This window comes from Lissotriton vulgaris, chromosome 2_1, assembly GCF_964263255.1.
Source record: "Lissotriton vulgaris chromosome 2_1, aLisVul1.2, whole genome shotgun sequence".
Taxonomy (NCBI): Eukaryota; Metazoa; Chordata; class Amphibia; order Caudata; family Salamandridae; genus Lissotriton; species Lissotriton vulgaris.
The window spans coordinates 1,240,122,943-1,240,138,331 of NC_141687.1; positions in this window are offsets into that span (position 1 = coordinate 1,240,122,943).

Genomic DNA, 15,389 nt, shown 5'->3' on the forward strand with positions numbered 1-15,389 from the left:
TAATAACTTGAATTTATTATAATTTTATGCTTTGTGGTGTGTTCTGCTGCTTTGCGGGTGGGCGGGTGTGGGGGCTGCTCTGCTCAAGGAGCAGGTCAGGGGAGAAGTGGTTTACCCAACCCTCAGTGCGCAGTGACTGGTTTGGTCGTCCCTAAGTGTGGGTGAAATTTGCAAATTCGCGTTGCGTGTATTAGCGCGAAAGCAAATTCGCGATCCGCAAAATCCGCGAATCTGTGCGGATTTGCTGATTTTTTTGTTTGCGTGTTCGTGGGGCTTTTTGCATGTTCGCGGGCCGCTTGCAGTGCATCGACCGCGAAGTTACCAATACGGCCGTACATGGGCGCAGCCATCTTGTTCGCATTGCGTATTTCCGTTTCTGGTCGCTATTTGCATGCTAGCATTGTGCGCGGGACGCGATTAAGTGTTCGCGGGCGTTTTTGCGTGCTCGCGGGGGAAATATCGCGCGAACTTACCCATGCGGTTCTCAGTGGGCACGGCCATCTTGTTTTTCATTCATTGCTATGGTTCTGGGCATGCTTTTCCAATCCTCTGCTAATCTTTGCAATCCTTTGTTTCTTTTAACTCATTATCTATCCCTCTCTTTTCTACATCTATATTTTGTGTTTTTTTCTACTTTTGGTTACTTTTAAAGCTACTTTTTTCAAACTCTTTTCTTTTCTTTACTTTTTCCCCTTTTCTTTCCTATTTTTTTTTTTGCAGCTGTCCAGGACCATGGCAAAGGGAGCCGGGAAGAGTAAGGGGAAGGGTCCCGCCCCCCTTACCCGGTTCCCATGGGGGCGCTTAAGGGAGGAAGCATTTGTAGCCCAGGAGATTTTCAGTCCGGTGGAGGTGGCCGCGGCAGGCTCGGTGCCGGGTACGGGCTCCGGGAGCTATGGGGGAAGGTGTGCTAGGCCATGTATTGTCAGTCTGGGGTCCGGCGCACCTACAGCCAGGTGGCGCACCTACAGCCTGGCGACGCACCGGTGGTCCGCAGTCCTGGCCTGGGAACACGACCTGCTCGACCTGCTAGGCATCGAGATCCCTGGGCTTGGTGAGTAGTAGTAGCTATTTAATCACTACTCTGTTTTCTCCTATTCCATGTTATCATAACGCAAATGTTTGTTTTTTCCGAAGAGCAAGAATGCTGCCGATTACGTTGCAGGTAAATTATGTTTCAAAAGCTTCTGTGATTGCAGGTGCTAGCCTGCTCACTGGCTGTTTTACTATGCTTACTTGCTTTCAATTTTATGTTCATTTGGCCTGGGTGATGATTATGTATCAGTGTACTTTACAGAACTGCTTAATGCTAGACAATAGAGACTCAAGTCCAGTCCTTTCTTTGTACTCCTGCCACTAAGAAGAGATAGTGGTGGTGATCATGACAGACTGTGTCTGTCACTTCGCGTGCTCCTTTTTGTAGTTGGTTTAGTGAGTAACATAACTTTCCAAGTAGACGGTCCGTGAATCCAGCAATATCCTATTAGACCACATCAGATAGGTCAATAAATTTAGTGCAATTGTTGTCTATTTCCGGCGCCGGCGGAGCAGGGACAACAGCAGGAAGGCCAGGATCGGTCCGGCGAGGGCTCCTCTGCTGGCCCCAGTAAGTTTTCCTGTTAATATTAATAATTATACTTTTCTATCTTTTACAGCACCTGTATTTTTTCCAAACGTTCCTCATTCTATTTTTTACTAAATCGTCTTTGATCTTCTTGTAGACTGTTTCTAAATTCTTATCCTGCCTTTAGTATGACTCCCTTTGGTACTACTAGATTATTATTAGTCTGTCTGTGTAGCTAACCAAATTTGCGCAGTTGGCAAAAGGTGTTAAACAAAACTCCTATTCTATTCAGCAATAGCTCTATGCACTAAGTGCAGTCCTCTGGGTTGTCCTTACTGTCTATTGAAGTCGTCTAAATGTTTATGCTTTGACAATTCCCAACAATAAAATGTCAATGGCCACCAAGAATAAGATACTAGTTTACTTTTTGATTGGATAGGAGGACAAGCCATACTACTACTGTTGCAGGGACTATTCTGCACAACAGAACTATGGACAAGAAATAGGGCATTGGTTATGAATTATAATAGGCGCAGTTAGACTTTCCACATACCTCAGTCATGACAGAAGTTGAACCCCCAATCTCCTTACTGACTAACTAGTGTGTCAGAGTCATTATTTTAGCTCCCGAATGCAGTGATGATTGATCCCCAATGATTATACAACCCAGAACATAAGACTACGGAGTCAGAGTCCCGACCTCTCTGAGCCACGGACTCATGCTTGCAAATTGCAAACCCTTTCGCTCACTCACTCATGACCAAAAACCATAGAGTCTAGGTAAGTTTTAAAGTGTTATTAAAAGTTAAAAGATTTATTAAAATCAACTTCATCATATAAGATAAACGGTGAAGGATTCAAAACTGAAAAGTGGCTGATTTCACACATTAATTGTGGGAGAGCCCTCACCTGGTTGGAACTTCAAGTCTTCTTTGTGGGGATGAATCGTTGCTGACTCCAAGTGATGATGATCTGATCTTGCTCTTGTTCTTAGAGGGGAAGCTTCTGTCTTTTATGAGAAAAATGGTGCGTGTTAAAAAGCAAGCATTCATCAGTTGTGCCAAAAAGTGTAGCAAAAAACAAACGTGTGGCTGCACACCTAGGTAATGAGTTTCAGTTTAAATAAACCAATTTTTGGGGATTTTTTATTTTCTTGTAAAGAAATTGCGTGCTACTGCCTGTGTATGAGAAAAGATCCAATAATTTCTCAATGAATTAGAATACAAAAATAGACCGTGGGATACCCACAGTCAGGGGAGTGCACAGCTGTTGGAAAAAAATGTCTCAAGTAAAGATTTTTCAATTTTAGTTACAACACAAGTAATCCAAATGATCAAGGGCAAAAAGGTTTTATCAACTTTTAAGTCATCATTGTGCAAAAAAACATAAACTCATGTCTATAAACATTATATGCATGCTAATAGTCATGTATCGCTCTTACAAATATTTCATTTTTAAGTTAAATGAGTGACATAACATTATACATAAATGTGTAAATCTAACATCATTGACCTTAAAAATCCCAATGCATTTCGGGTTCAAAATCCGAACTCTTCATCAGGGGAGAATCAATTCTGTCAATATAGACGTCTTCCAAATGTTGATCCAATCCACAGTAATCTACAACACAACAAACGCAGTAAGTCTACTGCATCCAAAAAAATAGGATTTGCACTCTCAAATTAAATAGGTGCTCATGAAGGGGTTCGTGAAAGTGAGAGGATAGTCCTGTACTTAGTGTTCCTGAAGTAGGTAAATAGAGGCCAAGGTTATGAGATCACCCCACTGTGTGTTTCATGCGTTTCAGATGATCGGTGACAAAGATACCACACCCTTGAACTCATAATAACAAATGCCTCGTGCATAAGGGTGGGCATAAAATCCGTTTCGCTGGCGAATTTGCGGATTTTCTGCGATTTCGCGATCCGCGAATCTCGCGAAATCGCGGTAAAATCCGCGAATCAGCGGGGACGAATTTTCAGCCAAGCAAGGGTTACAGCAGCAGGTGCAAAAGTTGAACCTAATTTCTTTGTAACCTTTTACAAAAGGGTTACAAACAAATTAACTTCAACTTGGACACCTGCTGCTAATTGCTTCCTGGCGCCTCGTTGCCTACTTGCAACTATTCTCTGACCCTGCTCTGACCCTTGAAGCAGGGTCAGAGAATAGTTACAAGTAGGCAACAAGGCACCTGTCCAAGGAATTAAACCTCATCAGGAAGCACTTACAGATATAAAAAACAGGAAGAAGGGAGAGGATGGTAAATACACCCATTTTGAGTTGTCAGGAGGGGTTAAACTAAAAGAAACCTTTACAGCACAATTTTCATATGCATTTTGCTAAAAATAAAAAGCTGTATGTTCTGTAGGGGCAACTCAGGAATCTGGCCCTTCAGAGATCCCGCCTCTCTTTCTTTCTCTCGTTCTCTCTCTCCCTCTCTCTTTCCCTCTCTTTCTCTATCTATCTATCTATCTATCTATCTATCTATCTATCTATCTATCTATCTCTCTCTCCCTCTCCCATAAACGACTGCATGGGTAACTTCGCTATGCAAGCCGCTCGCGAAGAAGCAAAAAGCCCCGCGAGCACGCAAAAAACCCCGCGAACACGCAAAAAACCCCGCGAACACGCAAAAAAACAAAAATCCGCAAATTCGCACAAATTCGCGAATTTTGCGGATCGCGAATTCGCAAATCCGCGGATCGCGAATTCGCAAAATTCGCCCATGCTTACAGTCATGCAGAAGCATAAAAAAAAAGCTTGCCTTATGAAGAACACGTAATCACCATGAGTCTTAACTCAAGTGGCGGAGGTAAAAACAATATGGTCCCAACTGATCTCACAGAGTCAAAGTAATCTGTGAAACATAAGTCCGGAAACTATCAATGGTATGGACTCCAATAGTTGGTACTTAAAAGAATAAGCCTGAAAACGGCTCTCACCTTAATGAATGAAGTACAGCATATATCCTGCCATTACGGGGGCCACTCACTACCTCTGTTAATAATTTTATTACAACTCTGTCATTCGTGTGTGGCCTATCAGTGTTCACTCAAAAAGTGTAGCAAGACATGTTACGGCTAAGCATAAATAAAAAAAAAGCCTTCCCTGAAGAAAGGGAAATTTGTAGTTTTGAGACTAGAGAGTCACAAATTATTAAATTTGTTTATTTAGTACTAGTAACATTTTTTCATTCCTATAAAAAATAGGAAGTGGTGTATATGACATCTAAGAATATGAAATGTATTTTGTAGGCGGAACATCGGCACAACCATCCACCATTGCCGGGGCCAGCGCGGAGGTGGGCACTCCTGGGGCGGAGGCGGTGGAACAGCCATCAGGAACTGCTGTGGGGGAAGCCACGGTAGTTGTGCTCTCTGCACGGGTGTATATGTTGCACAGTACAAGTACACTTTACTGTTAAGAAGACTTACAAATTTAGGAGTACGTTTTTGTCAACCAGGTAGAAGACATTCAGCCTTGACTTCGCATGAGCAATAGCATTAGCGGTAGGAGTTGACGAGTAACCAATGGCCTCCTCTAAATTTGAATTCAACTCAGCTGTGAAAGTTTTATCGAGAAGCCAAGTCTGATCAGAGATGAAGTTGATGGATGGGATGAACGAAAAGGGAAAGAAGGGTGTAAGGAAGGACAAGCGAGTTAAAAGTAATGACTGGCAAAGAATGATACTTGTTTTTGAATGCTGCCCGAGGTGGCGGGGAATATGATGCATGGCCGGTTGAAGGCTGAAGCAAGGATGGGTGGAAGAAGAAAGGGAAGAGGACTGCCTGGGTGGGTGAAACAGAAACTGTATGTGTGCGCAATATATCCTTTGGTTCAAATTCAAATGCAAGTCAAGCACGGATGCATGGCTGGCGGTTTCCAAAATAAAATAAAAAGGTTGTTTTTCCATGAGAAAAACTAAGGTTTGTCCAGTTGAGACATTAAGAAGAATGATTGACATTTACTTTGAATGGATGGATGCCTGGATCATGGTACAATCTTACTCATAGATAGCATAGGTGTATGTAGACAGAGTAGACGGTCACTGGATGACGTAAGTGTTACTTTGAAGAGCATTTAAAACCGCACCCGCACGTCCGTTCCAGTCTAGCAAAGGAGAAGAAAAGAAGATGTAATTTATCAGAATACTACCATGACTAGTAACAGTAGTTTGCAAGCACAGCATATATCCTGCCATTATGGGGACCCCTCCCTACCTCTGTTAATAATTTTATTACAACTCTGTCATTCATGTGTGGCCTATAAGTGTTCATTCAATAAAAAATAAAGCATCCCATATGTAGGCAAATATCCTGTGAAGGGATAATCATATTATTTATCTTCTTCATTTTCCTTTTCTAGTAGTCATTGGCACTGCAGGGTGAAAGTTAAATTAATCAAGCGCTGGGATGCCTCCGGGTAGCCATGCGCTATATAAATGCTTCTCACAATTACAATCACAGTAGCCCTTGTAACAGAGTTACACCGGTAATAGAAAAGTAAGAGCCTCACAACCTGCATGTACTAGAGTGGTGCAGTAACGCAAGTCTGTGTCATCATGTCTTGCGTCTGTTTTTCTCAGGTGCAAGTTGACTGCGCTGGCATTATGCCGGCTTCCACAAGTTCACGTACCAATTTCGCTAAACGAGAGAAGAAGAAGACTGGTGTACTGTCTGAGTCTAATGTAGTGAGACCATATAGTGGTAGTAGAATTCCTGAAACTCCCACTAATGTTAGAGCAGAGGCCGACGAAGTGGGATGTTAGATAGATACAGGCCACAAATGTTATGTACTGTGCTTGCAAGTTGCTAGTGCTACTGTGACACAACTTTCTGCTGAATTATTTTGTGTTAATCTTAAAGAGCATTGGTTACAGTATGTTTTTCTTTCTTCATATAGATGCTCCTTCCAAACCAACACGGAAGGAGCTGGCTGGATGGACCCGGCAAAGGAAGCTGGAGGCGAATGTTGCCGAATATCGGCGGCTGGTGGCCCAGGAGGAGGAGGACACGCAGTCGCAGTCCACAACCACGATAGCTGCATCCTCCTCCGCGCACCCTGGGTCAGCCAGTCAGCGCAAGCCTCCAGTGGTACGGAGCCGTGGTACCGCAGCCACTCGCCACCACCAAGCAGCCAAAAAATCAGCCGCCCCCCTCAGCAGGTGCAAGGCACGCATCCACCGCCTAACCCTCAGGGTGTCCAACCTTGAGCAGGAGATGGAGAGAGTGAAAACCCTGCTCAAGAAGAACCTCCGCAGGGAGCAACAGGACCACCTGGCCAAAGGACACTGCCGGCGGCAGTAGAGGAGGAGAGACTGTCCCTTGCCCCTTTTTTAAAGACTTTTTGGGGGGTGGGAATTGGGAGTTGGGTTATTTGGACTTTGGGGACTTTTTATTTCACGGACATTCTTTGCGGTTAGGGAGATTCGGGTGGGTCGGGCCTTGCGGGATAGTTTATTTTTGTTAGGGATAAAAATAATTATTTACTTTCAACTTAAACATAGCATACACGTTTTTACTGTTTTGCGGGGGAGGCGAGGGGGGGGTAACTGTACGTTTGTTTTCCTGAAACCTAACTGGCTGCTTGATTCAAATTGCCTAAGTGATCGCCCAAATGTTTACAAAAGTAAGTGCCACTCACAGAGTTAGTGAATTCAATTGTCCTACTACTTTGCTAGTAGTACCGTCAGTCTCTCCTCTCTCCTCCTACTCCATTATTCTTCCTTCCCCCAAACCCTTATCTTACCTGTGATTCGTGTTTGAGAATAGGGCTAGGCACAGGGCTGGCTGCATGGCAAATGGCGATGAAGGTTGGCAATCCTGGGCGGATGAAATGGCATCATTGTGGTGGTAGTAGTGTTGGTACACAGTGGCAGTAGCAGCCTATGACAATAAGAAATTGAAACCTTGAGTGGCCTGAGCGGAGCATTAGAACAGTACGATAGATAGCACAGTACACAAGAACAGTGCCATCATTTAGCCTAACAAATGGTAAACTATTTAATTCAAAGTATATCTACTAGTTGCGTGGAGTTTGAGTTTGGCTACTACAAGAAATAGTACTGAAGGTGAAGGACACAGCAGTGTAATCATTCGCCACGTGTAGGAGGAGGATGTTCTTGATGATCAGTCCAGTTGATGGCGCACATGAAAATCAGATTTGATTTGCAAATAGTCATGGGTGTGTGTCAACCTGAGTAAGAATATATCCTCGGATTCCTTCACCAGCCTTGAAATGAATTTTCTGTTGCTTTGACCTTATCCTCCCCAGCAAGTGGGTGGAATTATTGTTGTCATTTAGTCACACCTCAATGAAAACCACACAACCCGGGGGAAGAGGGTTAGGGTTTGAAAATTGGATGGGAATGAGGTTTTTGGGGAAAGTTTTGTGGAGAAAAACACAGCATGGACAAACAACAAATGAAGATAAACAAATCTTTGGATATGAAGATATCCATAAATCTTTTAAGGGACATAAAGGAGGGATGAATTTGAAGCAGAGAGCAAACAAATTCACAGAGTCACACTCATAGAAGTTCACAACAATAAGATTATTTAAAAGATAAGGAGAAGTGTAGAGGATACTGTAAGTGTATGTTGTAGTTGTCCTGTTGAATTTGGGAAGTTGCGTGCATCCAGCCATTCCTCTTATTCGCGGTACTCCTCCATTCCATCTGAGGCTCCGTCGATCAATCTTGGTGACCAAACACACTGTCCACTGCCTGCCTGGCGGATGCAGAATTGTGGATCGCTAATGGTAAGCCTGAGTTTATCAACGTTTTTCCAATCGCACAGGGTAAAAGCCAGCCTGTAATTGTTGATGGAAAAACAGGAAGTGATATTAACACCACGGGGAAACAAATTTAAGGTACGCTGTGTAGTGCACAAATAACACTTTCAGTTTCAGAGTCAACAGTATTACATACAAGCTTAATTTCGAAAGTGCGTACTCTGAGTCTCCTTTTCAAGGATAGTAATTAGTAAGTATGGGCGAATTGTGTGGATCTTTCCCCTCAAGCTAGGTGCAAACTGCTATTTTAGAACAAAATTAAACCTTCCCAGCAGTGCCCACAGACCCCTCAACCCACCCCCAAAAATCTAGAACCCCCCCCAAGCAGCCCCCCAAAACATGCAATAATGCTAGGCCTCAGTTTAAATTGTGCCAAAACGCTGTCTGCAACTAGGCACAAACCCCCCTTTTCCATCATGGATTTTCTTCAAACCACTTGCAATCAAAATTAGACTATCCCAGCAGTGCTCCCAGACCCCCCAACCCACCCCCAAAAACCTAGAACCCCCCCAAACAGCCCCCCAAAAACACACAAGTAAGCTAAAAAGGAAAAACGTTTTCACCATGGATTTTCTCCAAACCACTTGCATCCGATATTAGACCTTCCCAGCAATGCCCCCAGACCCCTCAACCCACTCGCAAAAAAGTAGAACACCCCCAAACAGGCCAAAAGCAAAAATGGAAAATGTCACACTTAAAACATTTGAGGCCTCACTCAAAATCACTCCAAACGCGCTGTGCAGCTAGGCCCTAACTCCCCTTTTCCACCATGGATTTTCTTCAAACCACTTGCAATCAAAAATAGACTTTCCCAGCAGTGCTCCCAGACCCCCCAGCCCACACCCATAAACCTAGAACCCCCCAAACAGCCCCCCAAAAACACACAAGTGAGCTAAAAAGGAAAAACCTTTTCACCATGGATTTTCTCCAAACCACTTGCATCCGTTATTAGACCTTCCCAGCAATGCCCCCAGACCCTTCAACCCACCCGCAAAAAAAGTAGAACACCCCCAAACAGGCCAAAATCACAAATGGAAAATGTCACACTTCGAAAATGTGAGGCCTCACTCAAAATCACTCCAAACGCGCTGTGCAGCTAGGCCCTAACTCCCCTTTTCCACCATGGATTTTCTTCAAACAGCTTGCAATCAAAAATAGACTTTCCCAGCAGTGCTCCCAGGCCCCCCAACCCACACCCAAACACCTAGAACCCCCCCCAAACAGCCCCCCAAAAACACGGAAATGAGCTAAAAAGGAAAAACTTTTTCACCATGGATTTTCTCCAAATCACTTGCATCCGTTATTAGACCTTCCCAGCAATGCCCCAGACCCCTCAACCTACCCGCAAAAAAGTAGAACACCCCCAAACAGGCCAAACGCACAAATGGAAAATGTCACACAGAAAATTTGAGGCCTACCTCAAAATCACTCCAAACGCGCTCTGCAGCTAGGCCCTAACTCCCCTTTTCCACCATGGATTTTGTTCAAACCACTTGCAATAAAAATTAGACTTTCCCAGCAGTGCTCCCAGACCCACAACCCACACCCAAAAACCTAGAACCTCTCCAAACAGCCCCCAAAAACATGCAATACTGCTAGGCCTCAGTTTAAATTGTGCCAAAATGCTGTCTGCAGCTAGGCCCAAACCCCCCTTTTCCACCATGGATTTTCTTCAAACCACTTGCAATAAAAATTAGACTTTCCCAGCAGTGCTCCCAGACCCACAACCCACCCCCAAAAACCTAGAACCTCTCCAAACAGCCCCCAAATAACATGCAATACTACTAGGCCTCAGTTTAAATTGTGCCAAAATGCTGTCTGCAGCTAGGCCCAAACCCCCCTTTTCCACCATTGATTTTCTTCAAACCACTTGCGATCAAAATTAGACTTTCCCAGCAGTGCTCCCAGACCCCCCAACCCACCCCCAAAAACCTAGAACCCCCCCAAACAGCCCCCCAAAAACATGCAATACTGGTATATCCAAAAAATGGCTGTTTTCAGCTTTCCACTACTTTGATCCTCTTGAAACTTACCTGGACACTTGTTCCAGCGATTCCCAAGAATCTCAGCAAGGCAGAACAAAATCGAACCACTGCGCTCTTTGAAGAAGAAGAAGAAGAAGAAGAAGAAGAAGAAGAAGAAGAAGAAGAAGAAGAAGAAGAAGAAGAAGAAGTAGAAGAAGGTGTACAACTAGTTTTCACTTTTCACCCAAACACACGCGCCCGCAAAACACCAAAAAAGGCCAAAAGTATGCCAATTCAGGACCAAAGAACGCAAACCCCCCCTAAAACCTTGCCAACATCATTATGAACGAGCCTGCATCGGGCCCTGAGCCCTAGACTCAGCAGGAACCCTACCAACTTAAACCCAAAAACCCAAGTAAATCGCACTGAACCCTAAACCCTAGATATGCTTTGTCTCTCTGTGTCAAAGAGCCTTGGTATGCTACATCAGGATGTTTCACTCAGTGATGCCTACCTTGACCGTCTGCATGGCCCTGCCGCAAGCAGGGGCCAAAAATCCGATCCGCTCAAGAATTTGCAAATTTTCGGTAATTTTGCAAGATTCGCGAAAAAACAGAAACAGCAAATTTCGCAAACATAACGTATGTTTGGCCCAAGCTTGAGGCATGGACATGCAGACGGTCAAGGAAGGCACCACTGAGTGAAGCAATCTGATGCAGCATACCTAGGCTCTTTGTCAGATAAAGCATATCTAGTTGTATGCAGCAAGCCATATAGCCCCAATTTACATGAACTGCTCTCTAGAGTGGAGTGGACTCTGCCTGGCATAACAATAACAGTACACTGCCTCACCCTCAACCCCTACATACCACGAATAGACAGACATGTAGTTCTGCTGTAGTAGTTGTTGTAGACCGGTTTACCTGTTTGCCACTCACAAATTGGCAATAGTTCTTCCGTAAGCCGACGTTGATGATCCATCCATCCCAGTGAGTGACTGTAAAGAAAAAAGATATATTATTTAATCAATCATCATGGTATATTGGCAAGTGAGTCCACTCCAAGGACATTTTGCATATTGGAAAATGCAACATAGTGGCCCATGAAGTTGAAGTACAATTTGAATTAAACAAGGTAAAAAAAACAGAGTAGTAGACACGAGTTACAATTTGCGTGTAAAAGATTAAATAATAACTAAGACAAGACATATGATTCATTTCATGCACAAAAAACAAACAGCAATTGGTTTAAATAGAGCCAGACAGCCATTGCTGTCCACTGCATGCCATCTTCTCATTATTTATTACCTGTTCTACTTTTTGTCCGCATCTTCTTCGGAAAGTGAGGGCCCACAGGGCAGCCTCTCCTGTCAATTTCAGAAGTAACTCTGTCAGCAATCAGCAAACATGTAGTCAGTCAGTAATTTCAGTCCCACTTGAGGGGACTCATCTACGAAGACAAAGTTTCTTTATTCTTCGTAATCCATCCATCTGCCTTGAGGGAAATGGATAGGGGGAGTCTGGAGGAGGAGGATAGAGGAGCATGATTGATTTGTGAACTGATGAACCTCAGGAATGCAGACTGCGGCACCTTCAAATCAATAAGGAAAATAAGATGAAGGCAGTGCTGTGATGGACTTGTTGTGATTAGGTGATTAGAGTTTTGTTGTGGTAAAAGTTGCAAAACAAAGAAAGACATACAGGAATGAAAGTGAATAAGGACGAGCAAAAAGGAAGTCATTTTCAGGCCTCGGTGTCATGGAAGTAGAGCTCGTCCTGAAACTCTATGAATTGAGACGCGAGTAGGTCAGCTAACAGAGAAGAACTTCTCTCACCTAAGTAGGTATCCTCTTCTTCCTGCGTGCATTCACTTATTTTGTAATCTCTTGGTATGAAGTGCTGATTCATCTTGATCAGTGTTAACCTCTCCTCATTTTTGGACGAGAGGTGGGTCCTTTATGAAGTTACAATGGCACCAGCAGCGCTGAAAACATGTTCAGAAGACACACTTGCGAGTGGGCAAGACAAATAATTTAGAGCCAGGTTGGTGATCAGTGGCCATAGAGGCCTTTTCCTATACCAATAATATAAAATACTGATTAAAAAAGACCTCTGTTAGGTCATCCAGATAGGCCTGCCCCAACGACTCAAGGTTCTCCACAGTTGCTCCACTTTGCGTACCATCTGTGGCCTTTGCAGTACTGGAACGAGCAAACTCTTGAGGAGTTAGTCGATCCGCTTCCAACAATATTATGGCTGGGCCTGGTGCAGGTGAGGATGATGATATGGTTGCTGGTGTCGTTAACGGCTGTGAGGGAAAGTGACTCCCTTCGGCCACAGATTCAGAAGTGGAACATGACGCCGGATGGCCTGCTGATTCAGTTATACTTCTGCCGTCTCCTTGAATTTTCTGCCGCTCTTTTTCTAACCGAGTGGCTGACACAGCTAGCCAATGTTTGTACTTTGAAACATCTGCTTCATCAAAAGGAATGAATGCTTTTCTGGCCACTGCCTTTTTGTACTGTGGATCCAGAATAGTGGCACAAATGTAATGTTGTTCTGTATGTATGTTTTTAAGCCTTTCATTGGCAACTAGGCAGCTTAATAACCTCTCTGCCAACTGATATGCGTCTTGCTTTTCAGCATCATCTCGGAACGTTGAAGACACCGCCTTCAGTTGGTGCTCTAGCATGACCAACAATGGGATAGCTTTGCCCAAAGAACAGTCCTCCAGGCTGACTTCACACCTTGACGACCTCAAAAGGACGAAGCCTCTAGCCTCATGTCTTTCATAGTAGAACCCAGTTTATAGACATAATCATTTATTACCCTCCACTGGTCAGAAAGGCGCTCAAGCATGTAAAAGGTTGAGTTCCAACGTGTTGCCACCTCCTGGATGAGTCCTTTGACTGGCAGTCTACGTTCATGTTAAATGCTCCTCAGCTCCTTCCGGGCCTTAAAAGAATGACTGAAATGTGTGCAGATTCTTCGGCAGGTGGTCAGTTACTTGCTGACTGTGCTTTCTTTTTTCAAGAAATTTTGCACCACAATGTTAATATTGTGCGCCAAACACGGCACTCTGAAATAGTCACCTTGCTGCATGGCCTTAACTATATTACTGCCATTATCTGTGGAAACATGACCAACTATGCGATTTCTAAGTATGAGCGTAAAATCTGTTCCACTCGCGGAATTTGCGGACTTTCGGCAAATTCGCAATCCGCGAATTCTCGCAAATTTGCCGACAATTCGCAAATTCTAGCGCAGCAGATTTTTTTTGCTTGGTCGCGCTTGACAAATACAATATTGCGGCGCGCTGCGTTCACTTAAGTCATTCAGCGTTTGAAGAGTTGTTTTTCTCCAAGTTTGCGTGTGCTGCGCCTTTTTGGATCTTGCTGCGTGATCCCGCGGGAGTTTGTCGACCGCGAATGCTGTGGTACTGAAAGTTCTGGACCCGTGTTATAAACATCATCGTGTCATGACGATTTTGGTATCATAAGACTGAGAATGATTAGGATACCATGCACAAGCATTTCCGTCATATTCGGGTGACGAAATCACCCTGAAATCAGAGTTTCCGTTCTGAACCCTCAGGTTCCATTCTGTGAACGGCAGCCATTTTGTGATTGCCCTCACATAGGCCCAATGACTAAGGCCAAAAACGGGTCTAAAGGACACGTACACCTTTGCTGACTCCTCTGTAACCTGGGCAAGCTGACTCCACTGCCTGAAGCCAAACCTGTTCGGCCAGTTCCTTTCCCAGTGGCCGAATGAGATTAGTATCTAAGCACAACATATCATAAACGTTTCATCGCACACAAACCATGCCTAACCTTACACACACCTGTCCCTGTTTCTTTCTTTATGACTTGCTTTACGAGGAGGAGGTGCCCGTTTTTATTGGGGGTCCGGCGATATTTGATGAAAATACATAGCCCTTGCCCGGTAATTGGCAGGGTATACTCAGACATGAGTCCCTTTCTCACTGCACCATCAGGATTCAAGCAAGCCGGGCCGAAGAAGGCTGAAATGCCAGAAACCGGTCCCCGGTAGCTTGTTTCCTTTCTGGTGAAGAATTGGCTTGGTAGTTTAGTCTGCCCTGTTCCCATGATGCACTGGGCCAGGGACAGACTGATTTGCATATAGCCAGGTTCTGAGCTGGGATGGGGCAGTGAGATAAATAACGGTGATGGATCAAGCCCTGATCTTTGGACTGGGTAAGAGTGGTCTGCTCAATTCAGACACTCTGTTCATCACCACCCCCTTTTGTAAATCGATTTTGGCCACTATAGGTGTGGCAGGGTATACTCAGACATGAGTCCCTTTCTCACTGCTCCATCAGGATTCAAGCAAGCCGGGCCGAAGACGGCTGAAATGCCAGAAACCGGTCCCCGGTAGCTTGTCTCCTTTCTGGTAAAGAATTGGCTTGGTAGTTTAGTCTGCCCTGTTCCCATGATGCACTGGGCCAGGGACAGACTGATTTGCATATAGCCAGGTTCTGAGCTGGGATGGGGCAGTGAGATAAATAACGGTGATGGATCAAGCCCTGATCTTTGGACTGGGTAAGAGTGGTCTGCTCAATTCAGACACTCTGTTCATCACCACCCCCCTTTTGTAAATCGGTAATTGATTGTGGGCTGGACAAACTGAAATATGGGCTTGTCATCATGACTCTGCTTTTTCTTTGTAGTGGAAATATGTGAATGGTCAACTGTAAAATAAGGAATGTTTGCCTAAAGCATAATATTTTGTATAAAAAGAGAAGGCTGGCTTTGTAAGATTGAGCAGTCTCCTGAGAACATACACCGTGTTGTACTTCTAGGATAGCTGTTACTGGCTGCAGCCAATAAATACGATCTTTGACTTCACCAAGAAGACTCTGTGTTTCTGTAGTCTGAAACAGGAAGGACTCGAAGTCTTCGGGTGTGTTCCCTGGCACCGCTGGGTTCTTAAAAACCCAGTACTTCATTTGGCGCCCAACGTTGGGCGATTTCAGCGGTACCGGTCCAAGCCAGAGGTTCGTGAGGAGCTTTGTGTGAAAATTCTGGAGGAAGGCCGCCACTTCATCGACCC